We start from the raw sequence: 15296 nt of genomic DNA on the forward strand, positions 1-15296 counted from the left end.
GTAAATACCCAGATCGTGCATTGCTAGTTAGAGGCGATTTTAACCTACAGAGTATAGAATGGGATATCAATGGATTCGTTGCAGCTGGTACAGACAGACAGTCATGCAAAATACTTTTGAACATGCTTTCTGAAAACTGTCTTGAGTAGCTAGTTCAGCAACCCACATGGAATGAAAATATCTTAGACCTTGTAGCTACAAATACGCTGGATCTTATCAGTGACTGGGGATTAGCATCTCAGGTTACAAAAGTTAATAATCCAGTCAAGAAGGTTAGGAGAGTATTTTAGGTAGAAAGAGCAGATAAGCAGTTGTAAGCATCTCACTTGGAAAGTGAAGTGACATCATTTAGTTCCAGTAAGATGGACATAGGGGAATTATGTGCAAAGTTTAAGCAGATTGTAAATCGTGATCTGGAGAATTATGTGCCTAATAAGTGAATTAAGGATCAAAAAGACCCACCATGGTTTAATAACTAGATGTGAAAGCTTAGGAAACAGAGGCTGTTGCACGCTTGGTTCAAAAGAGAATGCACAGATGATGACAACCAAAGGATAGTAGACATTTGTGCATTGTGAAAAGATCTGTGTGCAAAGCATGAAAGTACTACCACAATCATACATAAGCAAAAGATCTGTCAGAGAACCTGAGAAAATACTGGTTGTATTTAAAATTGCTAAGTGGGTCTAAGACTTCCCATACAGTCTCTTGTTGAACAGTCAGGCGTGGCACTTGACAATATCAAAATGAAAGCCAAAGTTTTAAATTTTGTGTGTAACGAATTGTACAAACATACCATTGTTTGACCATAAAACAGACTTCCATATGGATGACATAGTAATAAGCATCCCCGGCATAGAGAAACAATGAAGGAGCTGATGGAGCTGAAGACAGATAAGTCATCTAGTCCAGATGGAATCCCAAGTTGATTTTTCAAATAGTACTTTATGGCATTGGCCCCTTACTTATCATGACTCTCTCCCCCAGTACATAGTCCCAAGTGACTGGAAAAAAGTGGGGGTGACTCCTGTGTATAAAAAGTGCAGAACAACAGACCTGTAAAATTATAGGCCAATATCCCTAAAATTTGTTTACTACAGAATCCTTGAACATATTCTCAGTTTGAATGTAATAAATTACCTTGAGACTGACAAGCTTATGTCCACAAATCAGGGTGGTTTTAGAAAGTGTCACTTGTGCAAAACTCAGCTCCCCTTTTCTCACATGATATACTGCAAACTACAGATGATGGGCAACAGACAGATTCCATATTTTTAGATTTCCAGAAATCATTTGACATGGTGCTGTAATGCAGGCTGTTAAAGAAGGTATGAGCATTTGGAATAAGTTCACAAATATGTGAGTGGCTTGAAGACTTCTTAGATAACAGAAGCCAGTATGTTACCTCTTACTGTGCAGAACTAGATGGAGAATTTAGCTGTATTAGACTAAATGTAGAGAATACTATAATTGTTAGCTTATATAGATCACCAGGAGGATATGTAAATACATTTTTCGAAAGATTTGAGCTGCTTATGAGGAAAATACTAAAATCTAACATAAAACTAATTATCTGTGGCGATTTCAACATTGAAATGGCCAATAGTGATGAACATGTTACTAGAACATTTTTTAATATCTTAAGATCACTAAATTTACAATGTACGAATCACCCACCAACATGGGATAAGGCGCGCTTAGATAATATTACAGTAAATTTTTCTAGAGATATGTATGATGTCAGACTTGCCAGTGGAGCCCTAGCTGATCATGAACCATTGATTTTAACATTCTCCTGTGATCAGTTGCCTAAATCAAACAAATCTGTCAGAATCAAGTCTAATGCCACATGGGTAAGAGGGCAGAAATATGAGTATATTAATTTATTTATTGACAGAATATCTGATGTTAACTGGGACTTTGTATACAACACACAACCTGAGAAGGGTGCTGGTGAAATCGTGTTTAACAACTTCCTGGAAATATTCATAGAGTTATGGTACTCCCGCTCACCATTAATCAAAAGTAGCCCTAAGCATAAACAGAAAAACAAACAGCTAAAATGGTATACAGATGAGCTAGCTCTCACTAGGGAGGAGATGCTCAGACTGTACAGAATATATAAAAATTCTTGGAAACAAGGACCTGAGCTAGATAATACTTCTTATAGAGCTTATCTAAAATGTAGAAAAATCTACAAAGACAAACTGTCCTTGGTCAAAAAACAAGCATGTGAACATTACATTGAAAGTGCTCCCAACAAATGTAAAGCAGCATGGGAAATCATCAACCAATATAATTCACAAACCCATACACAAGATGCAATGCTGGTCCCAGAAGAGGTAAATAATTACTTCCTAACCTCAGTGAGCAAGCTGAAAAACAAAATCAAGCAAAATGGCACTTGTGCACTAGATCATCTTGGGGCTGTGCCCCATAGGATGTATACTTTCCACTGGAATGTTGTCACCCCAGAGGATATTGTAAAAGCTGTGGCAAGGTTCACCAACTCCAAAAGTATGGACTGTTATTGGTTTTCTAACTATGTAATGAAAAAAATAATACACCTTATCTGTCAGCCTCTTTCTTTCATTTTTAATATGTGTTTAGAATCTGGAGTTTTCCCAGATGCACTCAAAACTGCTAAAGTGATACCAGTCTTTAAAAAGAGAGATAAGCATCTGCCCCAAAACTATCGACCAGTTTCTATTGTCGCAATTTTCTCTAAAGTTTTTGAATATGTATTTTATAGTCAACTAAATAAGTATTTTGATAAGCATGATCTCCTCTCCAACAGACAATTTGCATATCAACATGGTAAAAATACCACTACTGCTGTCACTGAAGTTGTTAACCAGGTGTTAACTGCATTAGAAAATAAGGATCTAGCATCAGTCGTACTTTGTGATCTTAGCAAAGCCTTCGACTGCATACCATCTAACACCCTACTTTCAAAACTGGAATTTTATGGCATACACAAACCATCTTTGAATGTAATTGAATCATACTTAAGTAACAGGAGACAGTTTGTATCAATTAAAAATAGATGCTCCTCACTGAAGGAAGTTCGGACTGGAGTGCCTCAGGGCTCGGTCCTAGGTCCTTTTCTGTTCATCATTGCAATTAATGAGTTACCTTACCATGTAGGAGCAAATTCAATTGTGTGTTATGCAGATGATACAACATTGCTCAATACACACCATGACACAACAGAACTGCATCAGGAAACACAGGAAAAACTAGAACTAGTAATGGATTGGCTTTCTTCTAATGAACTCCTGTGTAATCCTGATAAATCACAAGAACTAATTCTGGGTTTAACTACAGCTGTTGAAAGCAAATCAGTAAAATTGTTAGGATTCCACATTGATTCAAAATTAAACTGGGAGGAACACGTTAGCCATATCTGCAAGAGAATAGCAAGAGTGTGTTATCTCTTCTGGAGACTGACAGATGTAGTCACTGATGAATATCTCAAGGTGGTATAATTTGGCCTCTTTTCAGTCACACATTTCCTACGGCATATTGTTATGGGGACATTCTTGCTTTGTCAGTGAAATTCTGAAAATTCAAAAAAAAAAAGTAATCAGAATAATGAGCAAAGTTAAGCCCAAGGAACACTGCCGGCCCCTCTTTATCAAGCACATGATATTAACTTTTGTGAATCTATACATCTAAACAGCACTGCTTTATGTCGAAAGCAACTTAAATGAGTTTGAGACCAGAGAGAACATACATCCCCACAACACCAGAGGCAAACTGGACTTCGACATACCAAGACACAGGCTCACAAAGACTGCAAATTCACACAAAATAATGAGTTTAAAACTCTTCAATAAACTTCCAGCATTTGCTCGGTCACTGACCAGTAATATTTTCAAGAGTAAGGTTTATGACTGGTTACTCAAACACCCATTTTATAAGATAACAGAATATTTTGAAATAATCATTGACATCAGTATATAAGAATATTCCTAAAAGAAAAGGAATTAAATTGTAAAAACTTTACTGTAAAGTTATTGTTAATTGTATATTTAATGTTCAGACCTATTCCGCTGTAAGTGGTCAATGGTGAATATACTGAATACTGAATACGTTGCCCTCAATGCAGAGTGTTCATCAGAAATAAGGGTATCATCAGGAGTCCCTCCAGGGAAGCGTAATAGGATCAGTATTATCCTCTATATACATAAATCATTTGGTGAATATGGTTGACAGCAATCTACAGTTGTTTGCTGATCATGCTGTGGTGTACGGTAAGGTGGTGAAGCTGAGTGACTGTAGAGGGATACAAGATGACTTGACAAAATTTTTAGTTGGTGTGATGAATGACAGCTGTAAATGAATAAAAATGTAAGTTAATGCTGGTGGGTAAGAAAATCAAACCCATAATGTTCTGGTAAAGCATTAGTAGCATCTGCTTGACACAGTTACGTCATTTAAATATCTAGGCATAATGTTGCAAATCAATATGAAATGGAATGAGCATGGAAGGATTGTGGTAGGAATGACTTTGGTTTATTGGTTCATCTGTAAAGGAGACCACATATAGGATGCTAGTGCAACCTACTCTTAGGTACTGCTCGAGTGTTTGCGATCTGTGTCAAGTCAGATTAAAGGAAGACATCAAAGCAATTCAGAGGCGAGCTGTTAGATTTGTTACTGGTAGGTTTGAACAAGATGCAAGTGTAACAGAGATGCTTCGGGAACTCAAGAGGGGATATCTGGTGGGAAGGCAACATACTTTTCAAGAAACACTGTTAAAAAATTTAGAAAACTGGCATTTGAAGCTGTGCAGAATGATTCTGTTGGGTCCACCATAAAATGCACATAAGGACCACAAAGATAAGACATGTGAAATTAGAGCTCATCTGGAGGTATATAGACAATCATTTTTCTATTGTTCTGTTTGGGAATGGAATAGAAAAGGAAATGACTAGTAGTGGTATGGGGTACCTTTCATCACTTGCTGTAATGTGGATTGCAGAGTATCGATGTAGATGTAGGCCTCTTTCTTCAAGTGAATGGTCAGCGTGACTGGTGCATCTCTTAATATACAGTCAATCATTGATACGTATCCTGAGCCGTGCCCTGATGAAATCTTGGAAAAATTATTGGGGGGGGGGGGGCACTATTTTTCAAATATTGACTTGGCTGAGGCATATTTACAGCTGCTGCTCGAGAGGAATCCAAATACCTTCTAGTTATCAATATCATATTTTGGCTTTTAAATGCCAGTGTTTGTCTTTTGGAGTGGCAAGTGCAGCAGCTAAAAGCAAATTATTGAACCAGTTCCAGGCTGCATCACCTATTTAAATAACGTAGTAGTGTCTGGTGCCTGTACAGAGGAACATTTGCAGAAACTTTGTGCTCTTTTTTCTGTTTTACAATCTGCAGGGTCATGTGCTCTTTTTTTGTGTTTTACAATCTGCAGGGTTAAAGTGCAATTTGGACAGCACACACTTTTTCTGCCATCCGTTATTTATTAGGGTTTTGAAGTGTTGTGTGCTGGCAATAAACCATTGCAACAACATAGTGATGCTATTGCCACATCACCACACCCCACATCCATCAAGGAATTACAGGTATTTTTAGGCAAAATTGCGTAATACCACAAATTTGTATTGTATGCTGCTGCTGTAGCACAAGTGCTCCGTGCTTTATTGTGTAAAGATGTTCCTTTCTACTGGTTCATGGCTTGTGACCAGGCATTCAAGTTGTTGAAATCTAACCAGCAATCATCCCCTTGTTTGGTCGCTTTCCAGCCTGGCCAGCACCTTTTGTTAGCGACGGACATGTCTCAGGCAGCACCGTCCTTGCTCATAAAAATGTGGATGCTGAAATACATTTTTGACCTATGCTGCAATATGAAAATGCTGACACCTTATCACATTTGCTGATTGGTCCAGATCCATAGTGTGATAAAGAGATATTACTTTGTTTTCATTTAGATGTGAAGCTCAAAATGTTATTCATGGTTTCCCTATTATGAGCACTAAAATTGCGGGATCATGTTTTAAGTAAAGTTGTTTCTTTTGTGCAACACATCTGGCTGGACAGACCTCTGGGCTGTGCTTCTGATCCTTTGAGAAATTATTTTGCTTTACAAAATAGTCTTTCTGTTTGTTTGAGATTGACTGCTGCTACAGAACCAAGTCGTAGTTCCATCTGCTCTTTCACATGAAGTTATGCATTTATTACATGTGAACCACTGGGGTATGTCAAATACAAAAGCATTAGCATGCTGAGACATTTTTTGGCCAGACATTGATGGGGAAGTAGCATGAGCTGTTGCAGCCTGCACACAGTGTGCCACCCACCAGTCAGCTCTCCATGTTTTTTTGTCACTGTGGCCAGATTCAAAGCAGCCTTGGGAATGAATTTGTATAAATTTTGTGGGGCATTTATCAAATTTCTACTAGCTGGTTGTGATTCATGCTTATTCTAAGTTTCCGTATGTAGTGCACTGTCTGTCTGCTTCTGTGGTGGCAACAATTTCAGATTTGTCAAAAATTTTTGCAATGGAGTGTCTTCTGGGATACAGACAATGGCTTCCAGTTTATACCTCAGGAATTTGAAGATGTTTGTTAAAAGAAAAAGAAAAAAGAGTGTTGTTTGCCATGTCAGTGGCTCCTTCTTTCCACCTTCAATTGAACAGGGAAGCAGAACAGTTAGTACCAACAGCAGAACAGTTAGTACCAACATTTAAGATGCAGAAAAAAATGTTTCAGACAGGTCATTGGAAATAGTTATTGACAGGTACCTCAGTTCTTAAAGGGTCATCCCTGTTGGCAAAGCTGCTGCATGATTGTCAGCCCTGGACTCTGCTACATCTGCTTCGACCTATGACAGGCCATCTGCGAGCAACGATGCCACAACACTTCCAGCCTGGCACAGCTGTTTGATCACCTGGGTTTGGCTGCTGGCCAAAATGGGTGCCAGTGGTAGTGAAGAGTAACTGTGGCTGATGCATCTGCATTGGCTGCGTGGCTGAGGGGAGGGCATCGTGACACATTGACCAGCTGTGACCTCACTTGGTTGGCTGTGCTCTGGGTGCACCTCGGACACCCCCACGTCTGACCAGCCATTTCCTATATCGTGGCTGCTGCTCTCTTTTTCTCCACTGCCACTGCCAATGTTTTCACAACTGCTTCCTCTGCTGTGGATGCCCCACTCATATGCCAAGGGTCACGGTGGGACCCCAGCTCCTATGCTGTTGCAGCCGATGCCTCTGCTGCTGCTTCCACCTCCATCGCCACCTGTGCCGGCTGTTCCACTGACTTCATGGCAATCTCCTTCCCTGGGGTTGGACTCAGGCATGGAAATGGAAGCTGCACCAGCGTCACTTTCCCTACTGTATAGTCTATCACAACAATTAGGTGCTGCACCTGTCAGCACTTGCCCCACTTCTGATACTACGCACCGGTGGAAGTGCATTGCGTGACTTAACAACCTACGACGACCACAAAAAAAATGCACGTGAGCATAGTGCTCACTTCTTTGTAAGGCAAGACACACAAAACTACCAGACCTGTGTGGACCACTTCATAGTTTACACGTCAAGTTTGTGCTGGATTTGGGTGCTAGAAGCCACCTGGCATGCTAATATGATAGCATGACTGCACCCCCTGCAGGACATAATGTCTACATAGGCCAGAGCATAAGGCTCTGCTAGTCACATGTGTACTGCTAATTGTATTGTACCTTGTCTTCTATGTGTGTATACTGTTCAAGCAATAAATTACAGTGTTCTTGGGTTAGAATGCAGATCACAAAATGTAATTTCAACAATATGAGGCAACTGCTCACACAGCTAACATTGTGATGAATTGCTAGCCTAATTTCTCCATGCATACTGGAGGTACTTAAAGAGGCCATTTACCAGGAAATCTAAGCTGTGCCAGAGCAAATAGATGTGGTCATTGTGGAGCACTGAAATGTATAGCCTACAGAAAATTCAGAAAAATTTATATTTTTATAATGTGACAAGAAGGGTTAGAAAACGTTCAGAAACTTGTGACAGATGTCAGAAAATAAAATTTAGTAATGAGGCTGTATGCAAAATGTTCCTGCCAAAAACAGAATTGGAATTAGTCGAGGTGAATTTTTTTGGGGCAGTTATCAAAATTTAAAGCTGGTTTCTCAACATTCATCAAACTTTACCTATTAAGGAAAGCTAGAATTAAGAGCTTTATGGTAAAATATGTAAAGACTATTATCAGAATGTAGGGAGATCCAAAGCCATACTGTAAGGTGATGAGGCAGAATTCACTTCCAAAGCATTGAAAAACTTTTTGACCAATGAAAACTAAAAACACATTTTAATTTATGTATATTTTCCAGCTAGTAATCCAACAGAAAGGTATGTAAGAGAGATAGGTAGGTTGTTTAGAACATATTGCAGTAAAAATCAATGTGGGTGGATAGACTATGTGAGGGATTTCGAAGACATTTTAAATAGTTAGCATTCTGCTACAGGATTTTCTGCTTATGAAATTAGGTACAACAAAAACATTCATTTTCAATGAACTAATAGAGTACCCTGAACGTAAAAGCTTACAGGCAAGGAATGAGAAAGTACATTGTTATGTGATGTGGAATGAAAAAGTTAGAAATCTGTTTTCTAAATATATAAAGTGTGCTATATGATTTTTATTGTACAGCAATGTCATTATTCCCTCAGGGAAACATATTTTATTTGCACATTAAGAGTGTGGCAACGTCTAGGGCCCCAGTCCTGTACCATTTACTTCTGTAATTTATTCTTCTGATGGCACTGTTATTCTCTGACTACTCTTTTGCTCTATCCTTGCTGCTGATGTCTGACATGTAATGACAATTTTCATTTAATTGATACTGTGGAGTTATGGTCGCTTTGCATATTTGGGAAAAAACATTTTAAGTCAACTTCAATTTCTTTCTGTATTTATGTCATCTTATTGTATTCTGTGAGTTTGACAACTACACAACTATGTACTGAAAGTTATGTCACAAGCAGTGTTACACATGTAAGACACATTTTCCTTAGTATTAGAAGAGTTTGTTGAAGAAGTGGATTGTACGCAATGTTTATAATCTTAAGGTTATTAAGAGTTGCTGAGAGGGAGATACTTTGTTTAAATATCACTATCTGAGAATTACTTTGATACAGAACACCATATTATAATGAGAATATTGCTGTAATAATAATAATAATAATAATAATTTTATTGTCGTTCAGCTGATTACAGCAATAGACAAAGTCAAGAGCATATATTTCTACATAAACTACTATATCGAAGTGAATTGGTTTACATAAAATAGGTACACGTTAGAATACAGTATTTTCATCTTCAAAGAATTCATCAATGGAGTAAAACGGATTGTTCACTAGTAGCTTGTATAATTTAGCTTTAAAGATATTTACAGGCAGTTCTTTAAAGTCAGCACTTAGTCTATTAAACATCCTTAGTCCAAGAACTAGGTAAGAGTTATGCGATTTTGATAATCTATGATATGGTACGTCTACAGATGTTCTGTTTCTAGTATTATGGCTATGAATATCACTTCTCAACACAAAATTAGACACATTGTTTCTAATGTACATTAAAACATTGTAGATGAATATGTTTACTACTGTAAGACACTGCAATTTAATAAACAGAGGTTTACAATGTTCTATTTTATCAGAATCCGTTATTATTCTTATTACTTTCTTCTGTAAAAGTAAAATGTCATTTACATGACAGCTACTACCCCACAGTAAAATTCCATAAGAGATGATGCTTTGGAAGAAGGCAAAATATGCTGATCTCACATAGTCATTGGGAACATGTCTTTTTAAATTTCTAATTAGATAAATCACTCTTGAAAGCCTAGCCAATATATTTTTAATGTGTGGTTCCCACGTCAATTTATTGTCAATAGTAACACCTAAAAATTTAACAGTTTCTAATTCCTGGTAGTTAGGAATCTCTCTGAGGCTAAAGTAAAGTGTCTGGGTTTTGTTTTCATTTAGCAAGAAGCCATTAGCTTTGAACCATAATGAGGACTGAGCAAGGGTATTTTCGGTCAGTGTTTTCAGCGTACCTAGATCAGAGCTTTTATGTAGAAAAGTTGTGTCATCAGCATACAATATTGTATGAGATTTTATGAATAAGGGCAGGTCATTAATCATTAGTATAAACAGTAAAGGTCCAAGCACCGACCCTTGAGGCACTCCGTACCTAACATTAACCAAATTTGATTTCTCCCTACCAATGCACACAACTTGTTGACGGTTCTCTAGAAAAGACCTGAACATATTTATACTGTTGTCATCAAAACCATAGTAAACTAGCTTATTCAGCACAGTGTCATGCTCTACACAGTCAAAGGCTCTGCTCAGGTCACAAAATGTAGCCTGGGCATAGTCCCTAGCCTCGAACACATCTAGGACTAATTTTACGAGGGAGTCCATTGCATCTGTTGTGGATTTACCTTTCCTAAATCCAAACTGTTTATCACTAATTATATTTAGTTTACCCAAGTAGGCACTAACTTGCTCATACATAATCGTTTCTAAAATTTTTGAAAAAACTGGGGTCATGGATATAGGTCTGTAGCTAGCGGGACAGTTCTTTTCCCCTTTTTTGTATATGGGCACAACTCTAGAAATTTTTAGTATGTTGGGGAACTTACTTTCAACTAGGCATTTGTTAACACAAAAGGTTAAAGGATAAATCACACAATCAATAACATCTTTCAACAAATTACATGACATATCATAGTAATCAACACTAACTGAAGGTCTGAAATTTTTCACTATTTTTAGGATATTATTTGGGCTCACTTCTGTGAAAGTGAAGGTGCTTGGGGGAAGCTTTTCAAAGCAGCTGTCCATAATACTAAGTGCATTTTCAGGTGGTTTGATTATTGAACTACTAATTTCTTCAATGGACTGAATGCAATATTTATTAAATTCTTCTGGGGTAATGGCAATTTCCTCTTTGTGTTTAGTGTGTGCAATGGAGTTTATTACACTCCAGGCCTTCTTGCATTTATTGTTAGATTTTTCAATGTTTACTATGTTATGCAGTTTCTTTGCTTCATTTATTCCCTTCCTGTACTTGCATTTAGCTTTAGCATACAGGTCTTTATACAGTTCTGATTTACTGGTTTTGTACAGACTGGAATACAGCATAACAGTATTTTTCAGTTGCCCTAGCTGTGGAGTATACCATTCCTTCGTTTTCCTTTTCTTGTAATTACTACTAATATTCACTGTACATTTTTTCAGAGGGATGCTATTTTCAAATACATTTAAAAAGATGGAGAAAAACTTTGTGAATACAATATCAGCTGAACAGTGTTGAAGCCTAATAAAACATATGTCCCAACTGAAATAAGTGAGGGCATGTTTAAACCTATCCATCCTCTCTCTGCTCACTGGTCTAGTAATCACAGTTTTAGATTCTGGTTTGGTGCAGTCTGAAGTTACATTATTAAGACTAAGATATACTGCATCATGCTGTGGATTCATGTTACATATTATATGTACATATTGTGGATAATTTTGTGGTTCAGTTGTAATGAATAGAAAGGAGATGGATACTGTTTTGAACCAATGCATACATATTTCATTTGAAGCTACTACACCACAGAGCCAAAGAAACTGGTACACCTCCCTAATATCATGTAGGGCCCCATTGAGCACGTAGAAGTGCCACAACACAATGTGGCATGGTCTTGACTATTGTGCTGGAGTGAATTGACACCATGAATCCTGCAGCGCTGTCCATAAATCCGTAAGAGTAAAAGGGGGTGGAGATCTCTTCTGAACATCAAGTTGCAAGGAATCCCAGATATGCTCAATGATGTCCATGTCTGGGGAGTTTGGTGGCCAGCAGAAGTGTTTAAACTCGGAAGAGTGTTCCTCGAGCCACGTCGTAGCTATTCTGGCTGTGTGGGGTGTCACATTGTCCGGCTGGAATTGTCAAACTCTGTTGGAATGCACAATGGGCATGAATGGATGCAGGTGATCAGTCAGGATGCTTACATATGTGTAACCTCTCAGAGTCATATCTAGATGTATCAGGAGTCCCATATCACTCCAACTACAGAGCCTCCATCAGCTTGAACAGTCTGCTACTGGTATGCAGGATCCATGGTTTCGTGAGGTTGTCTCCATGCCCGTACACATCTGTCTGCTCAATACAATTTGAAACAAGACTAATCTGACCAGGCAACATGTTTCCAGTCATCAACAGTCCAATGTCGGTGCTGACAGGCCCAGGCGAGGTGTAAAGCGTATTTTTTGCCAAAAAACTGCTGAGTGTCTGGGAGACGATTAGGAAGAAGTCGTTGGGGGGTTTTATCAATATAATGTGTGAAACATGCTTACATGAATGAGCTCTACATTGTCTGTGTTACACACAGTATTAACAGTGAGCCACGCGGTTAGAGGCGCCATGTCACTGATTCCGTGGCCCCTCTCGCTGGAGGTTCGAGTCCTCCCTTGGACATGGGTGTGTGTATTGTTCTTAGCATAAGTTAATTTAAGTAGTGTGAAGACTAGGGACCGATGACCTCTGCAGTTTGGTCCTTATTAATTCACAAACACACTAAAAGTGATTTTAACTGAGCTGTATGTACATAACCTATTACGTTACTGGAAATATCTTATTTAATAAAAGACATAAATTATCTATGTTTTGTGGTACAAATACAAAACCTATGCAAAGGCATATTGAATAATATGCAGAACAGATTGTCTGAGTGATTTAAGTCGCAACAATTTGTGAAATCATTTAGTCAATACTCTTGTCAGATAACACATTTCTACTTTCTTGTATTTATGAGTTGTTCACTGTTCATGTTTGTAAGATCAATGATCAGTGATCAAGGACCAGGATGAGTGGAGAGCTTTTGTTTTTTATTATGCCCTTTTACTACACTTGTATTTCACATTTTACTACAGTAAAGGCACATAGCCTCAATGGCACACTAGTAAACTCATAGTCAACTTCATTTGTTTATTGAGAGATGCATTTGTATGCAAAATTTCACTTTATTTTATTTTGAGAGATGCGTAATTGTAAAACTTACCTAAATAACTAATGGTAGATCACAGAGGTGTTGAATTGCAAGTTTGCTACTGAGCCATGATGTGTACACTTTCAGCATTGTTATGCCAAAAGATTAATTGTATGACAGACACGTTGGATGCTATTTACACAGTATGTTTGAAGGAATTTGAAAGGAGGTTTACATTGGATAAGTTATTTATGAAATTGCTGACAGTAAGTGATGAGATAGATTGGTGAATGATATTTGTTGCCTATCTGTAATGTAAATTGGTTGAACAGAATTGGCATATAAATTATCACTTGTAGAGATGAATCACATCTGGCTGGGTTGTTAATTGTATAATTAGAACACTGAACATAATGATTTGTCATTATTTGAAAGTATGCGTAAGTGTGAGGGATACTTGCACAAGAGTGTGTGCACGCACAGTAATTCCTGTCACTGAAGAAAAAATTTTTATAACTTAATATTTTGATAGTTTATAAGTTTGTGCATTACTTTACAGAGAGAGGAAGTGTAATTTTTAGCAGAATGAATAGACAGGCATATGAATAACTGAAAATATTTTGTCAGTGTACACACACACATTAGTTCTCATGCCATCTAAACAATGTTTTAGCTTGTCCTCTGTCCTGGAGGTGGTATGAAGGTACATGGTACCCACAAATGACATTTGGGGAAAGTTATGCACCCATATTGGTAGAAGTGAAAAATCTTGTCTTACTAGACATCTGTAAAACCAGATGTGCAATGATAATGGAACTTGAGAATATTTAAAATAAACACTCTGTCGTGTCACTTTGAGCATCAACAGTCTATAATCCGGTTCTAGTTCCTTGTACACTATTTTGTGTATGTTGGACTGGTGAAAGTGACTAAAAGTCAATTGTATGTATTTGCAGAGATTATTGAGTACAGACTGTGTGCCTGGGAGTACCAGAGGAAGAGACTGAGAAGAGGTGTTACCATAAATGGACTGAGATCTTCTCAAGCAGTGAGACAAGTGTTTAGCACTAAAGATAGTATATATTTTATAATTTCATGTAATTTATTATTTCTTTTTCAAATAATATGGAAATGGACATAAAAAATAGATGATTTCCAATTTGAATCTTTTTGCTAAGCTATGCTTTGCACATGTACTCACAGTTTTTACACAATAATTTGATCTGAAACACTCACATTTACACTTTATGTTCATGGAACTATGTCATCAACTTTGTGTTGTGCTATATTGTAACTTGTGGCGAATTATTTGTTTGTACAGTGTTTCTGGCAACTGACTGAAGTCTAATTTTAGCAGAGTATCTTATCTAATTCTCATCTACAGTACTCTGGGTGGTTGTTGTAACGTAAAATATATGATTGTATATATCAAAATATATCAAAATATATCAAAATATATATCAAAATATATGATTGCTAAGATAAGTATGACATGAAATGTAGACCTCAAGCCAGGCTGCCATGTTTACAGACTTACACAAATTTTGTAAAATTATTATTTCATTTATGTGGTTATTTGAAAACTCGACAGATTATATTGCTTCATATTTTGTCTTCAATTTCATTTAAATTTTATTGTGTGCGAAAAGATCTCTGTTCTAGTTTGACTGCTACTGATTAATACTTAAACGTAAATAATAAACAATCCTCATTTCGTAGTTCTAGAATACTTTTTAAAAGAAGTGAAACTAGCTTTTTGTGTGCATTTATGTAAAGAACTTTTGTACATGTTAGAAACGTTTTCCAGCCAATAACTTATATAAGTGATTTTGTAAAATGTATTGTTTATGAATATATTTTGTAAATTTTGGTGCTAAAAAATGAAGAACCAAGCAATACTTATTATTCCAGCATAAAAAGAAGAAATTACTGTTTAGTACTCTGCTACCAGTTCATCAATGTCAACATGATTTCGATTGTAATTCTCAATTTTTCTGTCTGTACTAATGGATGACATCATCTGTAATTTTTGAAATGATATACAAGCAGCAGCAAGTCAGCCATGAGGGAGCCAGTTGTGTTATAGTTTTTGCACATGAAAACTGTGCCAACGGAAGCAATGAATATGTAATTGTTAAAGTGAGACTTTGTGTGTAGCTGATTACTTGAACTATCTCTTGGCATACCCAGTCATTAGCTATGCTGTGAAAAGCTTGAGAAGTTGCAGTAAATTTGGTGCAGCAGATACTCTCAGTTCTTTTACACCTACTGCAGCATCAGAGTTCACCATAAAATGAAGATGA

General features: G+C 37.2%; 1 protein-coding gene across 1 annotated transcript in view; it reads left to right on the forward strand.

Annotated features, from left to right (window-relative positions):
* LOC124615413 (BLOC-1-related complex subunit 8 homolog) overlaps nucleotides 1-14400 on the forward strand; it is a 129978-nt gene extending 115578 nt beyond the window's left edge. The window contains exon 6 of the transcript XR_006979787.1: nucleotides 13950-14400. The gene's annotated coding sequence lies outside the window, so the exon portion shown is untranslated. The remainder of the gene's footprint in view (nucleotides 1-13949) is intronic.
* Nucleotides 14401-15296: the final 896 nt, after the last annotated feature.

The sequence above is a fragment of the Schistocerca americana genome, chromosome 5, assembly GCF_021461395.2.
Source record: "Schistocerca americana isolate TAMUIC-IGC-003095 chromosome 5, iqSchAmer2.1, whole genome shotgun sequence".
Taxonomy (NCBI): Eukaryota; Metazoa; Arthropoda; class Insecta; order Orthoptera; family Acrididae; genus Schistocerca; species Schistocerca americana.